The sequence below is a fragment of the Nyctereutes procyonoides genome, unplaced genomic scaffold (genome assembly GCF_905146905.1).
Source record: "Nyctereutes procyonoides isolate TBG_1078 unplaced genomic scaffold, NYPRO_anot_genome, whole genome shotgun sequence".
NCBI lineage: Eukaryota > Metazoa > Chordata > Mammalia > Carnivora > Canidae > Nyctereutes > Nyctereutes procyonoides.
The window spans coordinates 48025186-48049619 of record NW_026575020.1 but is presented as its reverse complement, the minus strand read 5'-3'; the positions used below and the strand labels follow the sequence as shown (position 1 = coordinate 48049619).

The 24434-nt window shown below is 50.9% G+C and overlaps 1 protein-coding gene across 1 annotated transcript in view; it reads left to right on the top strand.

The window, feature by feature from the left end:
• Positions 1–776: 776 nt before the first annotated feature.
• The window catches only part of CACNG5 (calcium voltage-gated channel auxiliary subunit gamma 5), a 36951-nt gene continuing 13293 nt past the window's right edge, over positions 777–24434 (top strand). Inside the window, exon 1 of the mRNA XM_055334127.1 lies at positions 777–798. The gene's annotated coding sequence lies outside the window, so the exon portion shown is untranslated. The remainder of the gene's footprint in view (positions 799–24434) is intronic.

Below are 24434 nucleotides of genomic sequence, written 5' to 3'. Positions count from 1 at the left end.
AATATTTATTGAGCACCTAGTGAGGGCCTAGGGCCCAGAGAATAAAGGAGACATATAGACTGAAGAAAGAAGAAATTTAAAAATGTTGGTTGCTACCATTTACTGTGCATATATTTCCATTAATAGTTTAAAGAGGCAAACAGACCTGAGCTGCAATCCCGGCTCTGTCGTATTCCAGCTGTGCGTCCTCAGGCACATCGCTTGCGTCTCTGTGCCTCAGTGTTCTCAGCGGTAAAATGGGATTGTTGGGAAGGCTTTCAGGGACTTCATACGTACAAAGCGCTCTGAACCGTCCAGGGCCGCGCACAGGAAGCGATCAATAATAAACAGTAGCTGGTTATTGTTACTTATTGCTAGTTCGCGCTAAGCGGGAGCAGCTGGAATTTGAAAGGAAGTCCGACCAAAGTCGGGGTGGGGGGGTCACAGGCATCCCCTGGGCGGCCCGGAAACCTGTCCTCCCCGCACCCCGGGCCCGACCTTTCCACCTGCAGGCCCCACGCAGGTGCCCCGCCCCCGCAGACGCGCCCCCTCCCGCGGTGCAGCCGGGCGTCCGCCGGGTCCCGCAGCCCGCCCGCAGCCCGCCCGCAGCCCGCCCGCAGGGGAGGGGAAGCCCCGCCGGCCCCGCCCCCAGCCCGGCCCCGCCCCGGCCCGGCCCCGCCCCTGCTGCCCCGCCCCCTCCGAGTTCGCGGCTCCGGCGGCGGCGGCTGCTCGCTCACCAGCGCGGAGCGGTTCCGTCGGACGCGACGGGGCGGGCGCCGGGAGCCTGGCACCGAACCTCCGCCCGGCCGCTCCCGTGAGGTAGGAGCCGGGAAGCCGGCGGGGACCGGCTCTCCCATCCCGGGGCGCGGGGCTGGGGGGGAGCGTGGACGATCTCCCGCGGGCGCCTTGGCCGCTGCGCGGGGCCACCCCCCCGCCCTGTTACCGCGTAGCCGGGGTTCGGGACCACCCCCCCCGCCCGTTACCCCGTAGCCCAGGTTCGGGGCCACCCCCCCCCGTTACCGCGTAGCCCGGGTTCGGAGCCACCCCCCGCCCTGCCCGTTACCCCGTAGCCCGGGTTCGGGGCCACCCTCCCCCCGCCCGTTTCCGTATAGCCCGGGGCCACCCCCCCCCCGTTACCGGGTAGCCCGGGTTCGGGGCCACCCCGCCTCGCCCGTTACCCCGTAGCCCGGGTTCGGGGCCACCCCCGCCCCGTTACCGCGTAGCCCGGGTTCGGGGCCACCCCCGCCCTGCCCGTTACCCCGTAGCCCGGGTTCGGGGCCACCCCCTGCCCCCGCGGGGCGCGCATCCCGGTCCGGCGCGGCGGAGGAAGGGGCAGCGTGCTGGGGAGTGCGCGTGTCCACGCCCGTGTGTGCGCGTGTGTCCGCGTCGGGAGTGTGCGGGGGAGGAGACGCCGGCGCCCCCCGCGTTGCCCGGGGCGCACTCCCGCGAGGGCCCGATGGGGCTGCCAGGGATCAGCCGGCTGGTGCGGGAGCGAAACCCACCGCCACCTGTAGAGCCGGGCGGTCCCGCTGTGCCTGGAAATCCCTGCTTCTCCCTCCTGGCCGCGGGGACAGCGAGGAGGCCCGGGTCCGCCCGGTGGAGCAAGTGTCCCTGCGGGATGCGGGGAGCAGAGGGGGACACGCAGGGGAGAAGACAGACGGCGGGGAGGCCGGGGTCCCCACCCACCAGGCCACACCGGCAGATGCGCCCCAGCCGCTCCAAAGCCTCCCTCCTCCCCATTTTAATTACTGGAGCTGTCTTTGCCCTCGCCACGAAGCTGCAGTTCGTTAAAATTTTTTAAGTGAAGTCAAATTACCACTTCTTGGGACTGAAGGGGATTTAAGAGGTAATTCCTGGAACCTGGCTGGGGAGGGAAGAAGACCCTCTTCTGACTGAGCCCCTCCGGAGCTGGGGGTGCTGGTGGTGCTGGTGGTGCAGCCTGGGGCTCTCGTCTGCCCCCTTTTATGGTTGGGGAAGCTCTTGTTCACGAAGGGAAGGGATTCACCCACTTTGTGGGATTATCAGTGACTGGACAAGAGCTGGAACCAGGACTGGGCCCCCAGGTGGGAGACAGGTGTTACATACACTCCAGCTGTCACCTGTGCTGGCTCCTACTCCACACCATCCTAGGGAACAAAAGACTGGACTTCCTTCCTGGACACCCCGTGCCACTCCCTCATCTCTCTAAACCCCAAGGCTTGATGGATTCACAGCTCAGGCTGGGCAGGGAGGGTGGGGGGACTTTGGCTTCCATCTGATCTGATGTTCTGACTTCGGGATGTCTCAGGACCACCGGCAGCTTGGTGTCTGCTTATGTCTCCCTGCTGATGCCCCGCCAGCTCCACCACCCCCCCCCCCCCCCCCCGCCTCCTGCCTGCCTGAGAGCCCCTAGCTCTGCCTCACTTCTCTGCTAACTTGGCAGCTGGAGATAGCTGGGGGCATCGCATCCCGGGGCCAGGTCCCCAGGGCCACTGGAAAGGATGAAATTCGTAGCTGTGCCTAAGATCCCCATCCCAGACTTCTACTTCCGTCTGACACGTGGACGGCGGTGGACACCCTGAGGGGCAGGGTAGAGCCAGGGCTGCCCTGTCCACACACACATCCAGTTGGTGAGACGCCTGGCATCCCGGCAGCAGGCCTGTGAGCGCCCCGCCATTCTCAGGTGTGAGCTGGGGGTTCCAGGACTTGGGGCAGGGGAGGGAAGTGCAGGCCGTGGGTTGACTCAATTGTTCCCACTCCGCTGGAGGAGGCAGGCCCTGTGTCATCGTGGAAAACATGGGCTCCAGTCCCAGCTGGGTCACTGACTACGTGACATTGGCCAAGCCACAGAACCGCTTAGAGGCTCAGTTTCCCCTTGTATAGCATGGGAGCAGGGGTGTTGTGTAAAGCAAGGACACAAATGTCACTGTCGGACTCATCGGAGGTGTTCCGGGCCGCTTGTCTCTGCTTCCTCCAGCCCCCACCTGCCTCTCTGCCGAGACAGTGGGTGCACCTAGGATCCCTTGTGCCATCCTCAGTGCTGGGGCAAGTGGTGTGAGTTTTTGTATCAGGGTAGCTCACAGATTGAACTCGGAGTCCCAAGAAGTGAGGGTGCAAGGGTTGCAACCCAGTCTCCACCAAGCCCTGCCTCTGGGGAGCTGATGCTTTTGTTTTTTTTTTTTTTTTTTTTTTAAGATTTTATTTATTTATCCATGAGAGACAAAGAGAGAGAGAGGGAGAGGCAGAGACACAGGCAGAGGGAGAAGCAGCAGGCTCCATGCGGGGAGCCTGATGTGGGACTTGATCCTGGGTCTCCAGGATCACACCCGGGGCACTAAACTGCTGAGCCACTCCGGCTGCCCGAGCTGATGCTTTTGACTCAGGCTTCTAGCCCTCGGTGTCCTAGGCCTGCCCCACACAGCCTGCTGGCTCATTCCCAGGTGGTCACTGGGCACGTGCCTGCTCTTTCATTCCATTCTGGATTGGGGTCAGCCTTCCTCCCTGGGCAGAATTGGGGCCAGCTACATGTGACTTCAGGGGCACCAGGAAAACCCCTGCCTGCCAAATGTCCTGTTTCCCCAGACCTAGCTACCTGCTGTCTAATATTCCACCATTAGAGACTAGTTCCTTTGGCTCGTGCCTTGTACCCATTTGTCAGCTATGAAACCCTATGATTCATTTTAAAAATTTCAGGACCAGTGTGCAGGGGGAGAGGAAGAGAGAGGAGAAAAGAGAAGATGGGGAGAGCAAAAGAGGGCAAAAGATATCTTACTAGCCCCAAAGTCTGGAAAGAAAGGCCCAGTTGTGAGCCCAGGGAGGTCCCAGAGAAAGGAAAAAAACAGAGGAGACGAGGCAGAGCAGGCAGGGGAAGTTGTGAACCTCAAGTAGGAATTCTCGGTGGGAATGTGGGGTGAGTGGCCCACTGAGGGAGCAGGTGTTTTGTAGAGGTTTCCAGTCCTGTGGACTGGGGCCGGGGTCTTGGCAGCCTGTTCCAGGGGTGAACTAGGCCCAAGGCAAAAGCATCCTTCCCTTTCTGGTGCTCCCCCTTCCCCCCCGGCACGTGACCACGTGGCATTTAATGTATTCTGGGGTGGTGTTCTCTGCATTTGGAGAGCCTGGGCTCATCACGCTGGCTGGTTAAAGCTGTCAGTGGTAATTTGTTAGGTCAGCGAAAGGCCTGGGCTGAGCCGGGCCAGGGGAGCTTTCAACTCCTGTGATTCCCTGGACAGCCCACGTCCTTCCTCAGAAAGAGCCAGACCCACATAATTCACTCAGACCCGCCAGTCTTCTGGGCTGCAAGAGGCCTGGGGGCACAGGGCTCTTCTGGGATCACCCTAAAAGGCTTGCGAAGGTGGTTCCTTGCCCAGATGGACGCGTGGTCCTGAGCGTGGGGGCAGGTTTCGAGGGATGCAGGGCCGAGAACTGAGTGTTCCTGCTGGGGGGGCCCATGGGCAGGCTGGATTCGGGGAAATGCAGGCCAGCATCACTGAGGCCCTCAGAGAACCTTCTGAAACCCGTCCTGGTCTTGGCTCATGACTGTGGCAGCAAGCTGGTTGCAGTCCATCTGGGCACTGCTGAGAGCAGAGCTCAGACTAGAGAGAAGTTACAGGTCACCAGTGTGACCTTTTGGCCATGAACCCCCAAATGACAACCATTTCTTAAAAATTGAGATGTAATTGACATTTACCATGATATTAGTTCGACAAGTATTCTTGAAGATTATCTGCAATGATGTCTGTTCTTCAATAATGATGATGATGATGACAGCAGCTCTTCATCCTACACAGTCATTTATTGAGCACCTACTGTGTGCATGCCAACGACCGCCCCGTGATACAGCTATGGTGCTATTGGCATTTGGGGCCAGATTATTCTTCTGGGGGGAGGGGCCGTCCTGTGTGTTGTACATTGTGTAGCAGCACCCCTGGCCTCTACCCATGAAATGCCACTAGCACCGTGGCAACCACAAATGTCTCCAAACATTGCCAAATGTCTCCTGGGGGGAACCATTGGGGTCACAGCTATGACAGACAAAATTTAATTGCATTCCCTTAGGAGCAAGCATTCTGAAGAGGGACAATATATCGTAGGCTGTCGCTGAAAATGCTCCAGAGAATGACAAGGCAGGGCTGGAGGGTTGGGGGGTGCCCTTTTCAAAGGGGGCACCCACCATGTGACCTGGGCCCAGAAGGCAGGGAGGGAGCAGGTGAAGCAGAGATCTGGGGAGAGAGCCCTCCAGGCAACAGGAAGAGAAAGTCAGGGAGCAAGGAGGATGTAGGTGGCTGGTGGTGCTGTCAGCGCCCCATGGGCCCTGATCCTGTTCCGGTCATGAGGGGGGTGTAGGGACTTCTGCTTCCTCTGCAGGGTAAAGGAGAGCTGAGCGCTCACCATCTGCTAGGTGCAAACACTGTCCCAAGTGTTCTTCTACACCTACTCACACTGGTCCCAGGAGTACATATTATTTCCTCGCCTCATGTTCCAGGGCCCAGAAGGGCCAAGCCATGTGGGTGGTACAGTTGGGACGTGAACTTGAGCTGTCCATGCTCCACTATCTTACACTGAAACTCGGGCTTTGGAGCCCGCAGAGGTGAGCTCGGATCCCAGCTCAGTGTCTTAGTAGCTGCGTGTGGCCTTGGCTGAGTCAGAGTCTCTCTGAGCCTCGGCTTCTGCAGGCGCTCGTGCACCAGCTCCAGTGCTCCCTCGCCGTCTGTGCCCGCGCAAGGGGGCAGCCAGGGGGCAGCCGGAGGCCGGGCAACACCCTCCCCTCTCTCCCAGCTCTGGGCTCTTGTTCCAGACAAGTGCATCTACTCACTGAGCTGCAGCAGGGCCATCTGGTGAGGTCAAGGCCAATATCTCAAGAGGTCAGGAAAGTCAAACCCTCCCTCTCCCTCTCCCTCTCCCTCTCCCTCTCCAGGGCTGAAGAGGGGGAACCAGAAGCATAAAGTCACTTGCCTAAAATCACAGGACTGGTAAGTGGCAAAGCAGGGATCCCTAGGTCTCAGGAGCCCGGGGGTAAGCTTTCACCATGTGGCCCTGAGCCAGCAGCCAAGGCAGTGTAAGTGTGAAACAGAGAGAGAGAGAGGGAGAGAGGTCTTGGAGGGGACCGGGGGTCAGGACATTTCCAGAGCTACATTTTGGAAGGAGGTCATGAGGTTTTGACGGCCCTCCTTGTTTCCTGTTTTTATTTTCTTGTGATTGAAGTGGTCCCTGTTATGGCCAAAGAGCTGGGAAACGAGACTCCATTGTGTGTGATTCCAGAGACTGGCGTCTGAATTGGCAAGACAGAGAAGCCACCAGGAGTAGCCCCGGTGGAGCCTCAGGCAAACTCCTGCTCCCCGATTGCTGCCCAGGGTGGGGCTCCCGCCTCCCCACAGTTCGAGGCCAGGCTGCCTGGGCCACTGCCCAGCAAGGACGCTGCAGGAAGCGTTCCTGCTCCGGGAGCCTGGACCTGCATGCGCCCCTCGTGCAAGGGGACAGCATGCCATCGACTCAGACACCTGCCCGGGGTGGAGGGGTGGCTTGGGTAGAGGGTGCTGCTTTTACCCAGAAAGGAGCCAGCTGCCTGCTGGCCCTCGGTGAGGGAGGCAGGAACCCCTGGAATAAGCCAGTATTTCAGTCGCCTTCACAGTGGGGATTCTTGAGCAAAATGGCACAGCTGCACCACAGCTTGGCATGGGGGCTTTAGCTAGGCAGGAAGGAAGATTCTGGCTCACATGGGAGAGCCTGGGTCAGGGAGGGGGACATCCACATGCTCTGGGGACCTGAGATGATGAGCCACAGCAGATCTGTGCTGTCCATCCCAGGGAGAGAGTCCCTTGGGAGCATGAGTCCCTGGGTGGTTCTCCCGTTATAAGGAGACAGCAGGGATGAGAGAGTTGTAGAAGCTTCTACTGGGTGCTTATCATGTGCAAAGTCTTGTGTAAGCTTCCTGCTGTCCAATCCTTATGGGATGCACCTTACTATCACGTCCATTTTGCAGACCAGGGGTCAGGCTTGGCTGGTAAGCACGGGCATGGGGACGGAAAGCGAGCCTCCCAATCAGGAGTCCCCCGGCCCCCGTACTGGGCAGTGGATGCATGGAGCTCCACTGCTCCGTGCGACCTTGCGCAAGTTATTTTGCCTCTTTGAGCCTCAGTTTCCTGAGTTGTGAAGTGAGAGAGAGTGGAGTTACCACGCAGGATTGGTGCGATGATAAAATGAAAAGGGAGACAACAGACATCAAACAACAAACCATGTTTGATATGTGGGGGCTGCTCCCTTTGTCTTCATGGCTCTGTGGACATGGAGCCTGTCACCCCCTCTCCACGGTGTCCAGAAGAGGTTCTGTTGAATGCTGAGGCCAGCCGATGCTTATAGACACCTCGTCAGTGACCCTGGCCCCAAAGCCATGGCCAAGTGCAAAGGCAGTGGATATAAGGACAGTTGCTCCCATACATGTCGCCTAGTCTGGGTCTCCCATACTGAGTGCTCTGCTGACCTTACCTGTCAGGTGACTCTGTGAGGTCATAATCATTAACCATATTCTATAGGTAAAGAAACTAAGGCACAGAGAGGTCAGTTAACTTGCCCAAAGTCAGCCGGCTCATAAGTGGTAGACCTAGAATTTATTTATTTTTTAAAAGATTTTATTTATTTGAGAGAGAGAGAAAGAAAGAGCATGAGTGGGGGATGAGGAGAGAAGCAGGGAGCCCAATGGGAGGCTCCATCCCAAGACCCCGAGATCATGTCCTGAGCCGAAGGCAAACACTTTAACTGACTAAACCACCCAGGCACCCCGGTAGAGCCAGAATTTAAATCCAAGGAGCCCAGTGGCCTTTCTGAAACCCTTAGAATTTGTAAAAAGGAAAATATAACCAAGTTTCCAGGCACAGAGTCTGACTCTTCCAAAATTCTCGTTTCCTTCCTTCATTTAAAGCAAAAACTCCTCAGCAGACAGGAACCAAGGCAATGTAACAGACTCAGCTCAGGTGTCACCTCTTCCAGGAAGCCTTCCCAGAGGTCCCATAGGGCCCTTGTTTATGCTTCTGCGGCATCCCCCCCCCCACACACACACCTCCATCAGCCCCCCCCCCCCCCCCCCGCACTGCTAGCATCTGTTCCTCTCTCCCCCTCCCTGCCAGGCCAGGGGCTCACCGAGGGGTGCCTGCTACCTGCTTGTTTAATGACTTTCGCTCTCACTGGTTACAGAAATCAGTCCCCAGTGTTCCCTTTGCCCTTTGTAGATCTGCTTTCACCCACGAAGCTTGTGTTCACCAGTAGTAATCGTGACACCCCTCCCCCGGAGGTCAGTTACCAGGCATTGAGGGCAAGTTCAGGACTTCTGTCCCTGGGGTCCAGGTCATGAGGTCGCTGGCTGTTCCTGGAGACAGTGGAGCATTTGGTCCTCAATGTACAGTGACAAGACCTTAAAAACACGTCAGGTGGCTTGGTTGGGCATCAGTCTTTGGCTCAGGTCATAATCCCGGGGTCCTGGGATCGAGTCCCGCATCAGGCTCCCTGCTCAGAGGGGAGTCTGCTTCTCCCTCTCCTCCGGCCCCCTCCCAGCCCTCCGCTTTGTGCGCACTGTCTCTCTCCCTCTTTCTCAAATAATCTTAAAAACAAAAAAACAACAACCCATGTCCCACCTGCCCCTCAGGTGCAGGACCATGTGGTGTATGAAAGGTGTGGCGGACCGAAACCAAGTTCCCAGACACGGGAGGGAAACTAGGAGGGAGGCTGGAGTGTCCTGAGCAGTCACCTTCTGCAGCTCCATGTTCTTCCTCTCATCTACTCGGCAGCCCCCCCCCCCAACAAAAAAACAATCGCTTATATGTGCACCTTGCAGTACACACTCCTTAAATCGTGGTGAATCGTGTTCTTTCATATAAATAGATTCAATCTTTAGGGGGTCTGATTGTGGTAAAATACACATAACATAAAATCTACCGTTTTAGCCCATCTTAAAGTATACCATTCAGTGGCACTTAGTGGATTCAAGCTTTGTGCAACCATCACCACCTTCTAATTCCAGAACATTTTCATCACCCCCAAGGGAAACCCACCCACTAAGCAGTCACTCCCAGTTCCTGCCTCCGCCAAGTCCCTGGCAACCACTAATCTGCTTTCTATCCCTATACATTTACCTATTTTGGACATTTCATATAAATGGGATCATACACCATGTGGCCTTCTGTGTCTGGCTTCTTTCACTTAGTATTATGCTTCCCGCGTTCATCCATCCTGGATCGATGCTTCATATCTTTTTATGATTGAATAATATTCCGTTGTGTGGATATACTACGTTTTGTGCATCCATTCATTCGTTGATGGGCATTTGTGCTAGGTCTCCCCTTTGGCTATTATGAATAACGCTGCTCTGAATATTCACATACAAATATTTGCTTGAACACCTGTTTTCAACTCTTTTACGGACATCCCTGGGAGTGCAGTTGCTGGGTCATATGGTAATTCTAGGTTCCACTTTTTGAGGCACCACCAAGCTGTTTTTCGTGTGATTGTACCATTTTATGTTTCTTTCTTTTTTGAGAGACAGGGAGAGGGAGAGATTCTTAAGCAGACTCTATGCCCTGTGCAGAGCCCAACGCAAGGCTTGATCTCATGACCCTGAGATCATGACCTCAGCCAAAATCAAGAGTCGGATGCTTAACTGACTGAAGCACCGAGGTGCCACTCACCATTTTATGTTTTTACTAGCAAACATATGAGAGTTCCAGTCTCCCCACATCCTCACTTCCCTGAGAAATGGTTACCCATATTTTAGGAGCACACGGGAGCTCAGAACAGTTAAGTAAGTTGTCCATGGCCGCGCGGCTGTTTGCCGGCAGAGCTAGAGCTGGAGCTCAGGTGCTCTGCACTCTTGACTGTCAACCTCTTCTCTTCCAGTGCTCGTAGAGCCCAGGGTCACAGGCTTAAGGTTCATAGGAATTTTGCTGTGTTCCTGGCTCCTGACTCTGCACCTGGCATTCCCCTACCTGGCACAGCTTGCCCTCCGAATAAAGGTCCCACTGAGGCTGGTGCTGGGAGCATCCTCCTGGCAGCCATGAGCAGGAAGCCTTGGCATGCCAGGAAGCAATGCCTTCCCCCATGGGATAATACATTCAGACACCACCCACCCCCAGCCATCGCCTTAGGAGGCAGGCGACTTCTTGCGTAAATCGCACTTGGTCTCAAAATAGGTGGCTGTTCCCTGGCGGGTGACCTTGCCTTGCACCTCTTCATCCCGAAGACCCAAGATACCTTGGTCTCTCAGTCTCTCCTTGCTCCTCAGAAGGAGCGTGCCAGGTGCTCTGGGGCTGGCAGATGTGTCGCAACAAGGCCAACTCCATCCTTCCAGGGCACGAGGCACCTCTTTGATGGAGCTCAGGGGGTGAGACGTGAGTGCTATGGTCAGGAGGGCCCCCCTGTTTCCTGGAGGGGATGCTGTCACCTGGAGAAGGTAGACAGGGTTTGCTCTGTGCAGAGAAAATGCCTTTTTTTTTTTAAACCTTCTGCATCAGGGTAGCCCGATCATTCTCCCACCTACCTTCAAATCCAGCTCTATGGTGAGACCACCTCTGGCCTTGCTACTGCCCCGTAATGGAAATCTTGACCTTCCCCCAGACCTTAACCCTGATAACCTGCACCCCATGGCCTGACCCTCCTGGATGCGACTCCCATTTGTTACTGCGGAGCCACTGGGGCTTTGCGGTCTCAAAAGCCAGGGCCACCTCCTGCCCTTCAGTGTGTGTGCCCTCAGGCCAGTGGCATGTGCTCTCTGAGCCTCAGTTTCCACATGAGTGGGGAACGTCCACATGGCACTCACAGAGTCATCATGACGACTGAGTGAGATTGTTGTGTAGAGAACCAGCTGGAAGGCTGCCTGGCCAAGGTGGGAATCCACAAACACTAGCTTCCACCCTGCTTTCCCTCCTTGCCTCGGTCAACTGCCTGACCTAAGATACTCTAACCTGGGGCCCAACAGAAGCGATCCTGGCACCCAGTCCTGCACGTGGCGCTCCCTCTCCTTCCAGGCCCGCTCGCTGCCCCAGCCCCAGGTCAAGATCTGAGACCCTTGTTCCAAGGAAAGCCCTCGTCAGCTCTACAAGTGATGGGTGTAGTGGCCAGCGCCCTTTTGGACTTCAACAATCTAGAGAGAGCATTTGTAGCAGGAATCCCTACCCACTTTCGGATGCACATGTCTGCCCAGGGAGTACTTGTGCCCAACCCTAGCCACGGTAATGGGTGTGTCGGTGGAGCCACGACATAATTATAATCCAGGCAAACCCAAATGGAGGGGCTCCTGCATGCTGGGCACAGTGCTGGGTGAGTACCCACACGTTACTCCATCCTCACACAGCTCCGTGAAGGGGGTTCTGTTTTTATCCTGCTTATATAGATGCAGAAGCAGAGGTACAGAGAGGTGAGGCCACCTGCCCCTGCCCAAGGTCACAGAGCTGCTACTTGATTCAGCAGGGATTTGAACCCAGAGCAAATTTGAAAGACACCTGACTTTTGTAACTTCTTGGGCTACAGCCCCAAGTATGAACTTGCAGTGGGTAGATCCTACTACCTCTCATGCTTCTTTTGCTCTGGGGGCATTGATTGCCACTCTGAGGGCACAGCAGAAAGGGCCTAAAGGGGACCCCCTACTCGGCCATCTGTATCCTTGGCTACCCCTCTCTGAAACCTACTGTGGGACATTGCTCTAGATTTCCAGGCAGCCCCCCATGCCTTTCCTTCATCCTACAACCACAGGAGACTTCCAGAAGCTTGGAAGAGGGGAGCAGCCACTGAGTGCCAGGAGCTATGCCAACCCCATACACCCTACTGTATTTCATCCTCTTAGCCCTTTTACAAGGGAGTATTATCTCAAGTTCCTAGGTGAGAAGATGGAGGGCCTAAGAGGTTAACCAAAATGTCCAGATGAGAGCACACAGTATGCCACACAAGTTGGGAGGCTGGAGGCTCACGGCCAGAGCTTGGCTGATGACAATGCCAGGTGTGGGCTGGGCCCTGGGTGTGAGTCACTTCATGCACTCCTCACTATGTCCCTGAAACGGGTGCTGTGACTGCCTTCATTAAGAACAAGGCTCTACAAATTCAAACTAAAGTGTTGCTGGCTGTTAATGCTATTTGCACCAGTTGGATTTCAGCTTAGCTTTGAAGGTATATGATAAGCCCAAGCAGGTAGCGGGTTTTTTTTTTTTTTTTCTCTGCAAGAGAGATGGGTGTGGGACTACAGCAAAGGGCCTGCTTCCCTCTAACCTTCTCCCTTACCACCCCACCCAGCTGGTGACCTATGTTCAGACCCTGCTGACAGTTCCCCAGCACTGCGAGGCGAGAGGAGCCAGGACATCCAAATCAGATAAGTAGGTGGCCCTTGAGCATTGACTGAGAACTCGTTGTCAACCCAAGTGCCAGCAGGCGATGGCTGGCCATTAAGGGAGCACCACTGGGTTCACTCAGCTTCAAGATCAATTCATATCAAAACTACAGCCAACATTTGTTTTCTGTCCTGCTTCTGTGGAGGGAAATAAAGCATGGGAGGCACAATATAGAGACATCATTCTGCACTATTGATTTCTTCCACTCCCTCCCCTTCCCTCTGGATCGGACTGTCTCCCTCCTGATGAATGTGTTGTTGTGGGAAGATGAGAAACACTCATCATGTGAGGGGCCGGGAGTTACCGCACTGAGCAGGAGAGGCTGTGGAGGTGAGTGAAGCCAGCCAGAGGAGGGAGGCCAAAGTGGCCCTCTGTGCCTGGTTCCTACCCCCGGGAGAGGCAGATCCAGCTCAGGGGGCCCCTGACACCTGTGTTCTGGGGATTGCACTTCTGGCTGAGTGGCCTCCCAGGGTTTTGTCCTGGGGTCTACCCTGCCTCTTCATGGGGAGTATGGGGTGAACAACACAGGCAGAGGACTGTACCCCCAGAGGATGCAACTTCACATCCTCCCTGGGCAGGACACCTCTCTCAACCTTGGTTTTCTTCCCTGCAGAATGAATCATGCCATCCCTAACACCATCTTCCTAGACTTGATAGGAGGATCCAGGGAGGCCACAAACCTGTATGAAAGTATTTGGTAAAACATCATTAATGCCCAGAGTCAAGGTCAATGTGACAGATCAACAAACACTTCTGTGCCATGTGTTTCTCCCTGTTTGCCTGATGACTGACCGTCTCTGGGTAGATAACCTTTGTGGGATCAGATGGTCAGACACGATTTAGAGCACTAGGAAGGTGTGGAATTCAATAACTGAGAAAGAAGATGAGGTAGAGGATTAAACCCTCTTCTTCCTCCAGGAGGTGGGTCCTAGGACAGCTCCCTGCCAGTCTGGCCAGGAGCTGATTGCAGTAGATCATCAACAAGCCTGTGGAGGTGAGAAAGCAAGTCAGTAGTCACCCTGCCTCCAGCCCGATGAGCTGCAAGTGGACGCAGTCCACAGGTCTGCACGACTCCCCAGCCCTCCCTTGCTGGTGTGGGCTGCCTGTTTCACTCCCTGCTTGTACCCACCCGTTCCCCGTGGCAGCTCCATTCCCACACTCGCAGCCAGGGACTGAGATTCACAAGGGGAGGGGGCCTGAGGACCCCATTAATGGCCTGCAGAGTTCCATGTGACTTGGGCATTGCAGACTGAGGTCAGTTGTCCATTAAGCTATGGAACTGAACACTCCGCTTAGCAGTGTATATGGGACACAGTTAAATAATGAAAATAAAAATAGAACATTGCAAGAGCCTGGGGCAGGCTGGCTTATGCCCCGGGAAGAAGCAGAGAAGGCCATTCCGGGGAGAGGGGAGGGAATTCACTGTCAGCCTCCCTCTGCTGTGGAGCTGCTCTGGTTTAAAATATGTATTTTTTTTCTTTATATATAGGTCATCTTTTGTTAATTTTTAACTTAAATTAGTTCGTAGATATGTATACACGCATGCAACCCCAGTGGAGAAAATCTGTGCTTGTTATATAGCACATTGGGAAATTCAGAAAAGTAGAAAGAGGCAGTCTTCCCTCCTCTCCCTGACTCCATACTTCTGGATGGGGGCCTTAGAGATTTCTGGTACCATACACCCCAAGAAAGAAAGGGGACTGAAAACTGTACCCCTGGGCTCCAGGCTGCACCACCACAATCAGCAAGCAGGGGGCAGGTCAGCCCCTGACCCTTTTACCTAGGCTGGCATTGTCGCTTAGCTTCTGGAAGAAAGCTAATTTAAAAAAAGGGAAAAGATCATTATGTCACTTTAATGAACATGTGGTGCGTATTTATTAGAATTGAAGAAAATAAATAGTAAAGTAGGAAGAATAAATTTATCCATAAACTTCCCATCAAAACACCACTCTTACTATTTTTCTGTTCTTATTTTACAAATCAGCAAATTATCGATGTTTTTTATCCCACTTTTTTTTTTCTTTCATTTAACATTGTCTTACCAGCATCTCCTTCAATGACAACATTGTCATTGAGGACAGGAACTGTCCATTGAGTGGATAAAGCCCTAGTTCATGTAACCCTTCCCTCTCAGAAAGGCATTTTGGTGATTCTGAGCATTTTGCTGCTACAAACAACAGTGAATAAACACCTTTGTGTGTTTTTGTTTTTTTGTTTTTCCTTTGTGTGTTTTTGTACTTACATTTATATCTGTTTCCTTGGGATCCCTGGGTGGCGCAGCGGTTTGGCGCCTGCCTTTGGCCCAGGGCGCGATCCTGGAGACCCGGGATCAAATCCCACGTCGGGCTCCCGGTGCATGGAGCCTGCTTCTCCCTCTGCCTGTGTCTCTGCCTCTCTCTCTCTCTCTGTGTGACTATCATAAATAAATTAAAAAAAATTAAAAAAAATTTATATCTATTTCCTAAGCTGCAATTCCCAGAAGTAGAATTTTTGGGACCAACAGTAATGAACCTACTTAGGATGGATGCCTGTTGCCAAGTGGCTTTCCCCCACTTGACTTGCTCACCAGTAGAGTGTGAGTGTTACTCTTTCAGAGCTGAAGTTGTCTTTTCTAATTGAGCTGCTTATTTTGAGATCATTGTAGATTCACATACAATTGCAAGAAATCACGGATCCCATGTACCCTTTATCCGGTTTTCCCCAATGGTAACGTGTGTAGCATGACAGCACAAAAGCAGCCACAACCAGCATATTGGGTGAATGCAGTCATTTCCACACCACCAGGGTCCCTCCTGTTGACGCTGGCCTCCCCGCCTCACCCTGGTCTCTGATCCCAGCAACCACTGATCTGTCTGTCCTCCATTTCTTCTTTTTTTTTTTGTCATGTCAAGAATCTTACAGAAATGGAAGTGTGAGGCAAAGTCTTAAAGAAAATTATCATAAAAAAACAGATGAAACAAGATTGCAAATAGAAGAACTAGAGAAAACACATTTTTTGGATTGGCTACTGTCCAGGCCAGCTCTGTCCAACAGAAATAGAACGCGAACCATGTGATGCTGTTTAAAATTTCCTACAGCCGCGTGAAAAAGTATAAAGATATAGTAAAATTAATATATTTTATGTAGCTCACTATACCCTTTCAGCATGTAATCGATGTTTTAAAAACAACCGATGAGGTATTTTAGAATATTTCTCTGTAGTCTTAGAAATCTGGTGCATATTTTGTGCTGACAGCACGTGTCTTCATTTGGACTGGCCAAATTTCGAAGTGTTCCAGAATTACGTGTGGCTTCCATGCTGGATAGCTCTGCTTTAGTCCAAATTGAACTGAATACAAACCATGAGTATGGGGGTCTGTACATCTCCAGGCTTGAGAGGGTCCCCATGTTGGCTCACGGCTCTCAACCTCACCCACACCTTGGAATCATCTGGAATTTTTTTAGTAGTTGATGCCTCACCCCATCCCCACTCAACCAAATAGTCAGGCATAATTGGTCTTGGAAACAACCTGCATGGGATTTCTTTTCAACTCCCCAAGTGACACTAACAGGCAGCAGGGATTGAGAGTGACTGGTAGAAGGGCTTGAGGTTGTGTCCTGTCCAATCCTGTCTGGCTGTGGGATTCTGAGAGAGGCCCTGGGGATGCCATTCTCTTATCTCATCTCATCTCATCTCAGTTCCTGACCTGACTTCTTAGAGAGCAGGCACTTCCTCTGAAGCAGTTCCTGAAGGTTTCTATGCCTCTCAGCCCTGCAGAGTTCCACTCCTGTCTCTGCTTTATTCGGTTGGAGACAGTTCATCAAGCCTGGTTTTAAAGGGAGATGCACACAAGCTTCCTCACCCATTGCTCCCACCCTACCGGCGCCATCTTGTTCCCCTGAGTATTTTCCTCACTGGGATCAGCCTCCTTGGTCGCCAATCTTGTTTCCCTTCTGGATCACTGGCTGAGAGCCCATGACCTACTTTATGCCATGGAATCCTCACAGCTACTCTGTAAAGAAACAATCATTCCTATATTATTGATGAAGCTCGGACAGGCTCGGTGAGTTGCCTGAGGCCCCCAGGGCCCCCACTGCGCTTCTGGGATGGCCTTGACCAAATGGCCAATGGCATTAGGAACTGAGCAGCCAGAGTCAGACTGAGGCTCATGCTTGTCCTGCCTTGCACTTCTCTTTCCAGCCCAGGGCTTCTCCATGCCTGATGGCTCTCGGGCCTGTGAGGTATGTCACTGGCTGAGAAGGATGGAGAGCTGGAGCCCTTGCCTCCCCTGCCTTGTCACCAACCATCCCAGGCCCGATGAGAGATGAGACACCCCCACCCCTTCTTGTCGGCCCTGAGTTCCCTCCCCCAGACTTGACCTTTGTCATCCAGTCAGGAAATATCAAAATCTTTAAAAACTCCGTAAGCACTTTGACTTCATCTCTTGAAGGTTGTGAGGCATCTGCTGGGGTACAGGCTTCTAGGGACCCTCAGGGACCACTGGCCCAACTCCTGAGACCGAGAGAGCCAATGGATTTTCATTCCACATCCCACATGGCCATGGGCCTCCTGATGCGTGCAGGCAGGGCTGCGCTCACCACCTGGCCATCAGGGACTCAGATTGGCCTACACATTTCTTCATCTCAAGTCATCGGGGCAGAGAGGTGAACAGGAAGCATCACGTTGAGAACTAACTCAGAGAAACGCATCATCCCCATTTATGCTTCTCTATCCTTGCCCAGGCTATCACCCTGAAACGGTTGGTGCATCCCCCTTCCTTTCTGCACTAACGTTCAGGAGCACTGGGAATCCGGGCTCGTGGGTGCTGTTCCTGGGCCCACAGCAACCTGCTGTCACCCCCAGGGGAGGCATGCCCTTTGCCAGGCTCTGAGCTGGCCTCGGGACCCCAGTGCTACCCAGGCAGCTCCTCCAAACCAGACTGGTTTTCCTCCCCAGGCTGCCTCCCACCTCTCCTTACTCCCTCCTCCCAGGAGGAAGAATCAGCAGCAGAAGAAATCTCTCCCTTGAAACATAAATACTCTAAGCATGGAGGGGGCCTGGACATGACCAAGAATAACTCCAAGTGTCCAGCAGGAAATACTCCATTACTTTTTTCTACTCTTCTTCTTCTCTTCCTCCTCCTCTGTAATCACCATTTACATCACTACTTTTTATAAGGAAAATCTCTGGCTCGTCCAGCCACCTGAGTGATGCAAAGACCAGGGACAAAGGGACTCGAAATCTTCAGCCCTTTTATCTTCGGCAAGAAGCTGATAATGTTGAGAAAAATCAGAATGAAGTTTTCACTTGACAAGTCAAGTGTCTCCACTGTCTGGAAGGGAGTGGCCAAGGTGGTGAGCAAAGCACTCTGTGGAAACCTAACCAGTGCATCTCTACGCGAACCCGTCTGAGAGATGAGCCAGAGGCAGTCCAGCATAGCAGATAAGGCCAGGTAGAGAGGTTCGAGTCCCAGCTCCCCCCGCTTTCTGGCTGGGTGACCTTGGACAAATGGCTTAACCACCTGCCTCCCAACTCTAAAGTGGGGGTGATGACCAGGGTCAAGCTTAGCTGTGTGCACCTCCCAAGCACCAGGCTGCTGTTCTTCTTTTAAACTGGATGCGCTTAAACTAGCTCATTTAATCCTCATTACCCTGTGAAGAAGTTCCTACTAATATTATCCTTATTTTAGTAACTGTGCCTACTGCAAGGGGTTGTTGCAAGGATTAAATGCATTAATACATGTAAATTGCTTAGAGCAGTGTCCGGGTCAGCCTGCAAGAATCGGGGAGGCAGGAGCGTGCACAGGTGAGAGAAGCAAGCAGACCCCAAATCAGGGTGCTGAGGACAGGAGGAAACCCTGGACCCAGCTCTCTCTGCAATCGTTTGCAGACTGGATCTGATAGATGGCCAGTGTCACCAAAATTAGATCAAGTCTGAACATTTTTCCTGTCTACATGTATTAAGACATGGGGTACGGAGTTGTTTTTCATTTCGGGCTGGTTTTTATTGCACCCCATAGCTGTGGGGGCAGTGATGCTATAGCTCGGCCGGCCCTGCAGGCGGTGTGAATGGGAGGAGGTGGCCACATGGGTGGGCTTCAAATTGTCAACAATTAAGACTTCGTGCCACTGAATTATGTGGTTTGCAGTCCTCACTGCTGCTCTATTTGTGTGGAATCTGAAAGAAAAAGGAAATACACAACCCTGTCTTTTCTAAAGAGGATTTGGGTTTCCACAAATCCTGCAAAATCAGAATCCATTTCTGTTGGGGTGCAGGTAAGGGGGGGACTCCTTTCATGTGGGACAGGTGTTACGGCTGGCCAGGACGTCTGTGGGTGGGCTGGTGCGTCCCCTCTGCTGCCGGGGACCCTGATGTGCCACACAGTGAAGGTGTGACTTGGCAGGGGGGAGGGAAGGGTGTGCCTATGGTTCATGGCTAGTGGCAGGGCGGGAAGGAAAGAAGCTCCAAGGTGCCCACACATTTACCCAAGAACCCACCTCTGTGTTGGTGTAGAGAGTAGAATTCTTTAAATTTGTGGATTCAAATGGTGATATCCATCACTGCATGGGGGAGAAATGCAGAGTCTGGGCTTGGGGGCCAGACACACCTAAGTTTGAATCTAATATCTGTCACTTAATGAGCTGAGCGACCACTATGTCTTCGACCTCAGGTCCCTCTATGGAAAGAAAGAATAATAGGGCACCTGGGTGGCTCAGCGGTTGAGTGTCTGCCTTCTGGCTCAGGGCGTGATCCCAGGGTTCCGGGATGGAGTCCCACATCGGGCTCCCTGCAGGGAGCCTGCTTCTCCCTCTGCCTGTGTCTCTGCCTCTCTCTGTGTTTCTCATGAATAAATAAATAAAATCTTAAAAAAAAAAAAAGACGAATGTGACTTGGCAAGGTAGATAGATCTCAGGATATTACGGATGCTCAGTAGATAAATGGGCCCAATAAGTGGCAACTGCCTTCACCCTCTTCATCATCGTGGTCATTGTCCTGCCCTAACACTCACATTCCATGGTCTTCAATGCATATTTGTGCCTGGCATGCATTCACAGTGCGGGCACATGAAATAAAAACAATCATCTCCATTACCTGCAAAGCTCTTTTTTAAAAAAATATTTTATTTATTATGAGAGACACAGAGAGAGAGGCAGACACAGGCAGAGGGAGAAGCAGGCTCCATGCAGGGAGCCCGATGTGGGACTCGATCCTGGGACCTCAGGATCACGACCTGAGCTGAAGGCTCAACCACTGAGCCACCCAGGCATCCCGACCTGCAAAGCTCTTAAACCAGCCATAGTGGTGAGTGTCCTACGCACCCATTCCTTTATTCTAAGTGCCTTAACAGGAATCAATTCATTAGTGCCCCCAACCACCCTATGAGGAAGGATTACTGTAATCCTATTCTACAGACAAGGAAGCCATTTGGCTAAGTCTTTATGTGAATCATTTAATGAAATCCTCAGACAGTCCATCGAAATGGGTATCTCTCCAGCCAGAAACTGAATCTGAAACTTTGATTCACTGAGCCCTAGAAGGGATGGATGGCTAGAAAAATGAGATAGAGGAAACAGAGCTCTTGTCCCACCCAGGGCCCCTGGGGAGGGGGAGGACTCAGCAAATGGGCAGGAGGTGGGGAGCCACCAAGAGGGAGTGGCGGCACCGTGACTTAGAGGGAAGACAGCCCATGTGCCCCCTGTACCTCTGCTGGACCCCTTGCTTTTGCAGGCATGACATCTCCTCCCCACTGCTCAGTCCGGCTCCTCTTCTCTTCATACTGCACTGAAGATGGGACCTCAGCCTCCAAACTATTCAGGGAGGCCCTGGTCATGTTCTCATTTCTGCCACATCAGGTGGTGGATCAACATCGGGGACCCTGCCCACAAAGAGGGAAGGGAAGGGGCATCAATCTCATTCTCTTCCTCCTCAAGACATTGCCTTAAATGAGAGTGGCTGGTTTTTAACCTGAAGCCCCTGAACACATACCTGTGGGATGTAACCACAAGGCCACCCTCCCCTCGCCTTTTTTTTACATTGATCCAGGGGGACTGGTTCTACTCTTGGCTCCGGATGAACACTCAGGCAACCTGTATGGCTCTTCCGGTCTCTCAAGAGTACAAAGTTCCCCAGCCAGAACCTCGACTGTCCAGTCCCAAATGACAGCCACACCTTCCAACTTCAGGCAAAATGACAGCAATTGGCCACCCTCAGCTCATCTGTGTCGTGGTGGGAAGCCTTTCAAAGCCTTGCAGAGGGGGACAGCTGGCCTCTTCTTTGCTGGGCTCCTCCCTCATGCTGTAGGCTTGGAGGGGAGACAGGAAGAAGAGGCAAGAGAAGTAGAATTCTTACCTGACTGATATATAGTCAGGACATGGCATAAACTCTCTGGGCTTGGGAACATTCAAGGTTGTCTCTTTCCTTGGGTTCTTCAGAGACACCCCCACCCCCTTCCCATCCCCAGTGCCTTCAGATTTGTAGTTCCGTTCATGTGGATTTTGCACGCTCTCGTGGTTCCTTCCTCAAACTCTTAGGAATCCAGTGGTTTCCCCCGCCAGCTTCTGTCTGGCAAAGCTCCTTCCCCTTCCTGGCAGCCATCCTGGATCACAGCCATCTTGGACAGGACCCTAGTCACTTCCATGCTAATGCTGTGCTCTCGAGCTTGACCCACTGGTCCATGGAAATGCTCCTACATCCCTTGTCCTCATAAACTGGCAGTGCAAACCAACAACAGAGCAGCAGTGAACTCTCCTTCCCTCTTACAACCACAGCAAATAGTCAACATCTCTCTCCCTGTAGATTTTCTTGGTCAGAGTCACACACCAGGCCACTGGACTCCCAGCATACATTGAATCCTCTCACTAACCTTGAGGTTTGGGGCAGGGATTTCCCATCCTCCTGCCCTCTATGGGATAAGCAATGAGGGGCTTTTCTGTGGCCCTTTTTGCACATTCTTCTTCACAAATCTTTCATTATCTTCAATTCAGTTAACAGTTTTGCCATCAGTATGAGTGAGTGCTTTAAGCTTCATGAATCTAGTTCCCCATCGCTCTAAGTCTTCTAGGGTGCTCTGCTCACAATTTTGGAATATAGTACCTACTATCTTAGGGATTTCTCTCACTCTCTGACTTTTTTTTACTCTCTCTATATATATACACATATAATTTATAGGTAGATATACAGAAATATATAATGTAGTAAATATATAGTATATACAAATATATAAATGTATATATAAATATTATAATATATAAAAACATTTGTATGTATATATATATAGGATATATATAGTATATATCATTATTTTTTTTACCCAAGGGTATCATACTATACACAATTTCCTGGACTTTTTTGCACTTAATAATTTATCTTGGAGAGCTCTCCAGATTGAACATACAGAGCTTTCTCATACTTAATAGCTACAGAGTATTCATTGTATTATATGGCTGGATCCTAGTTTATTTAACCAGCTCCCCCATTGGTCATTTAAGTTGTTTGCAGTACATGGAGTGCTGCAGAGATATCCTTCCACATACATCTTTGTATAGTGTTGTGAATATATCTGCAGAGTACATTCCTGGCAGTATTAGTAAGTCATGCAATAATCGCATTTTTACTTTTCATGAGGGTCCTCGAATAGATCTGCATATTCACTTTCACCAAATATATATGAGAGTGCCTAGGGATCCCTGGGTGGCGCAGCAGTTTAGCGCCTGCCTTTGGCCCAGGGCGCGATCCTGGAAACCCGGGATCGAATCCCACGTCAGGCTCCTGGTGCATGGAGCCTGCTTCTCCCTCTGCCTGTGTCTCTGCCTCTCTCTCTCTCTGTGTGACTATCATAAATAAATATAAAAAATTAAAAAAAAAGAGTGCCTATGTCTCACAACCTTGCTGGCCTTGGATATTCATTCATTCATTCATTCTTCCTTTCTCTTTGACTCTATCTTGCTGGAAGTTTGCCAATTACACTACTGGATTTTTTTTTTAAATTAGAGGCTTGTTTTCATTAATTTCTGCTATCTTGCTGTTTTCTTCCTCCTACTTAGAGAGGGGATTTATCTGCATTTTTTTTCTATCTCCTTGAGATAGATATTTAAATCAGTTACTTTCAGTTTTTCTTTTTTTCTAATACATGCTCTTAAGGCTACAATTTTCCTTCTAGCCTAACTTTGCTTTACACCACAAGTTTCTTTTTTTTTTTTTTACACCACAAGTTTCAATATCATGTTTTCATCATCATTCAGTTCAACAAAGAGAAAATCTTAAAATTAGAGGAAAAAAAAGGCACATTAGCTTCAGAATAATTCTGCATATATTTTAAACCCACAAGATACTATTATTTTTCCTTTTTACATTCACTGTTTTATTTAGATTTACCCACATAACTGACCTTTTCATTCTTTCTTCTTCTTTCCTGTATTTCTGTGCTCCAGTACCAGATCATTCTACCTGAAGAATCTCTTGAGTATTTTTTAAAGATTTATTTATTTATTTATTTATTTATTTGAGAGGGGAAGAGAATGGGGGAAGGAATGCACAAGTAGGGGGAGGAGCAGAGGGAGAGGGGAAACAAACTACCCACTGAGTAGCTCAACATGGGCTCAATCCCAGAACCCTGAGATCACAACCTGAGCCAAAACTAAGAGTCAGACACTTAACCAACTGAGCCATCCAGGTGCTCCAAGGATTTATTGTGTTGTGACTTTATTGATGACAGATTTCATTTGGTTTTCATTTTTCTGAAAATGTATTTTTTATAGATTTTATTTATTTATTCATGAGAGACACAAAAAGAGAGGCTCAGCTGAGCCAACAGGCATCCCTGAAAATATTTTTCAATGTTGAAGGATATTTTTGCTGGGTATGAAATTCTAGGTTGATGATTGCTTTCTTTTTTTAAAAAAAATATTATTTTTTGATGATTGCTTTCTTAAAGCACTTTAAAAATGTTATCATGTGGGATGCCTGGGTGGCTCAGTGGTTGAGTTCCTGCCTCTGGCTCAAGGCGTGATCCTGGGTCCAGGGATCGAGTCCCACATCAGGCTCCCTGCAGGGAGCCTACTTCTCTCTCTGCCTATGTGTCTGCCTCTCTCTCTCTCTCTCTCTCTCATGAATAAATAAATAAATAACATCTTTTTAAAAAATGTCATCATGTTATGTCATGATTTACATCATTCCTGTTTCTGATGTCTCTTTTGTTTTGTCATAGTCTTGCCTCTTAGTGTGTCTTTTAATTTTTGATTGAATTCTACACATTTTAACGGAAAATTGTAGAAGTTCTTAATGGTGTTATCTTCCCCCAAGTAAGATTTGTTTTTGTTTTTGCCAGTCTATTAGATCAGAGAAGACTGCATACATCCAATCATGAATTGAACTGATTGAAATAGGCTTCAATATTGTGGAAGCTGATCTCTTGTTCACGTATAGTGTAAACCTTCCCAGGTCCTCTGTTTGAAAGATTGGGCTATTTATCAGACCTGTCCTTCTTGGTGAACCCTGAACACTGATTATTGACTCTGTAGTGTCATGAGTCTGTTGTAAGATCCTCACAGCCTTTTTCTCAGCCTCTCAGACCCACACTCTGTATGAATGGGCACATGCTTCAAGTGGAAAAGTTGTGCAGCAGGGTGGGCTTAAGTCATTGCATTTCCTTTATCTTCATGTCTTGACCTCTAAAATTTTGGTGTTTTTTGATTCCTCTACAATGTGTTCAAAGAGATATTTTTCATTTTACTAAGCTGTTCTAGTTATTTTCACAGGAAGTTTGGTCCAATACAAACTAGTTCATCAGAGCCAGAAATGGAAGTCTAAAATCTCTTTATAGTTTCATTTAATGATGTTTTATTTTATTTTTTCATCAACATCAATCTATTTTAATTGCTGTAGCTACATAGTAAGCATAAATATCTGGTAGGTCCCACTCATCTATATTTATTTTTTAAAGAATTTTTCAGGTGTGCCCAGGTGGCTCAGTCAGTTGAGTGTCTCTTTATTTTGGCTCAGATCATGATTTTGGGGTTTTGAGATCAATCCCTACATCAGGCTCTGCACTGGGCATGGAGCCTCATAAGATTCTCTCTCTCTCTCTCTCTCTCCGCCCCACTCCCTCCCTCTTCTGTCCTCCTCTAGGCAAAACA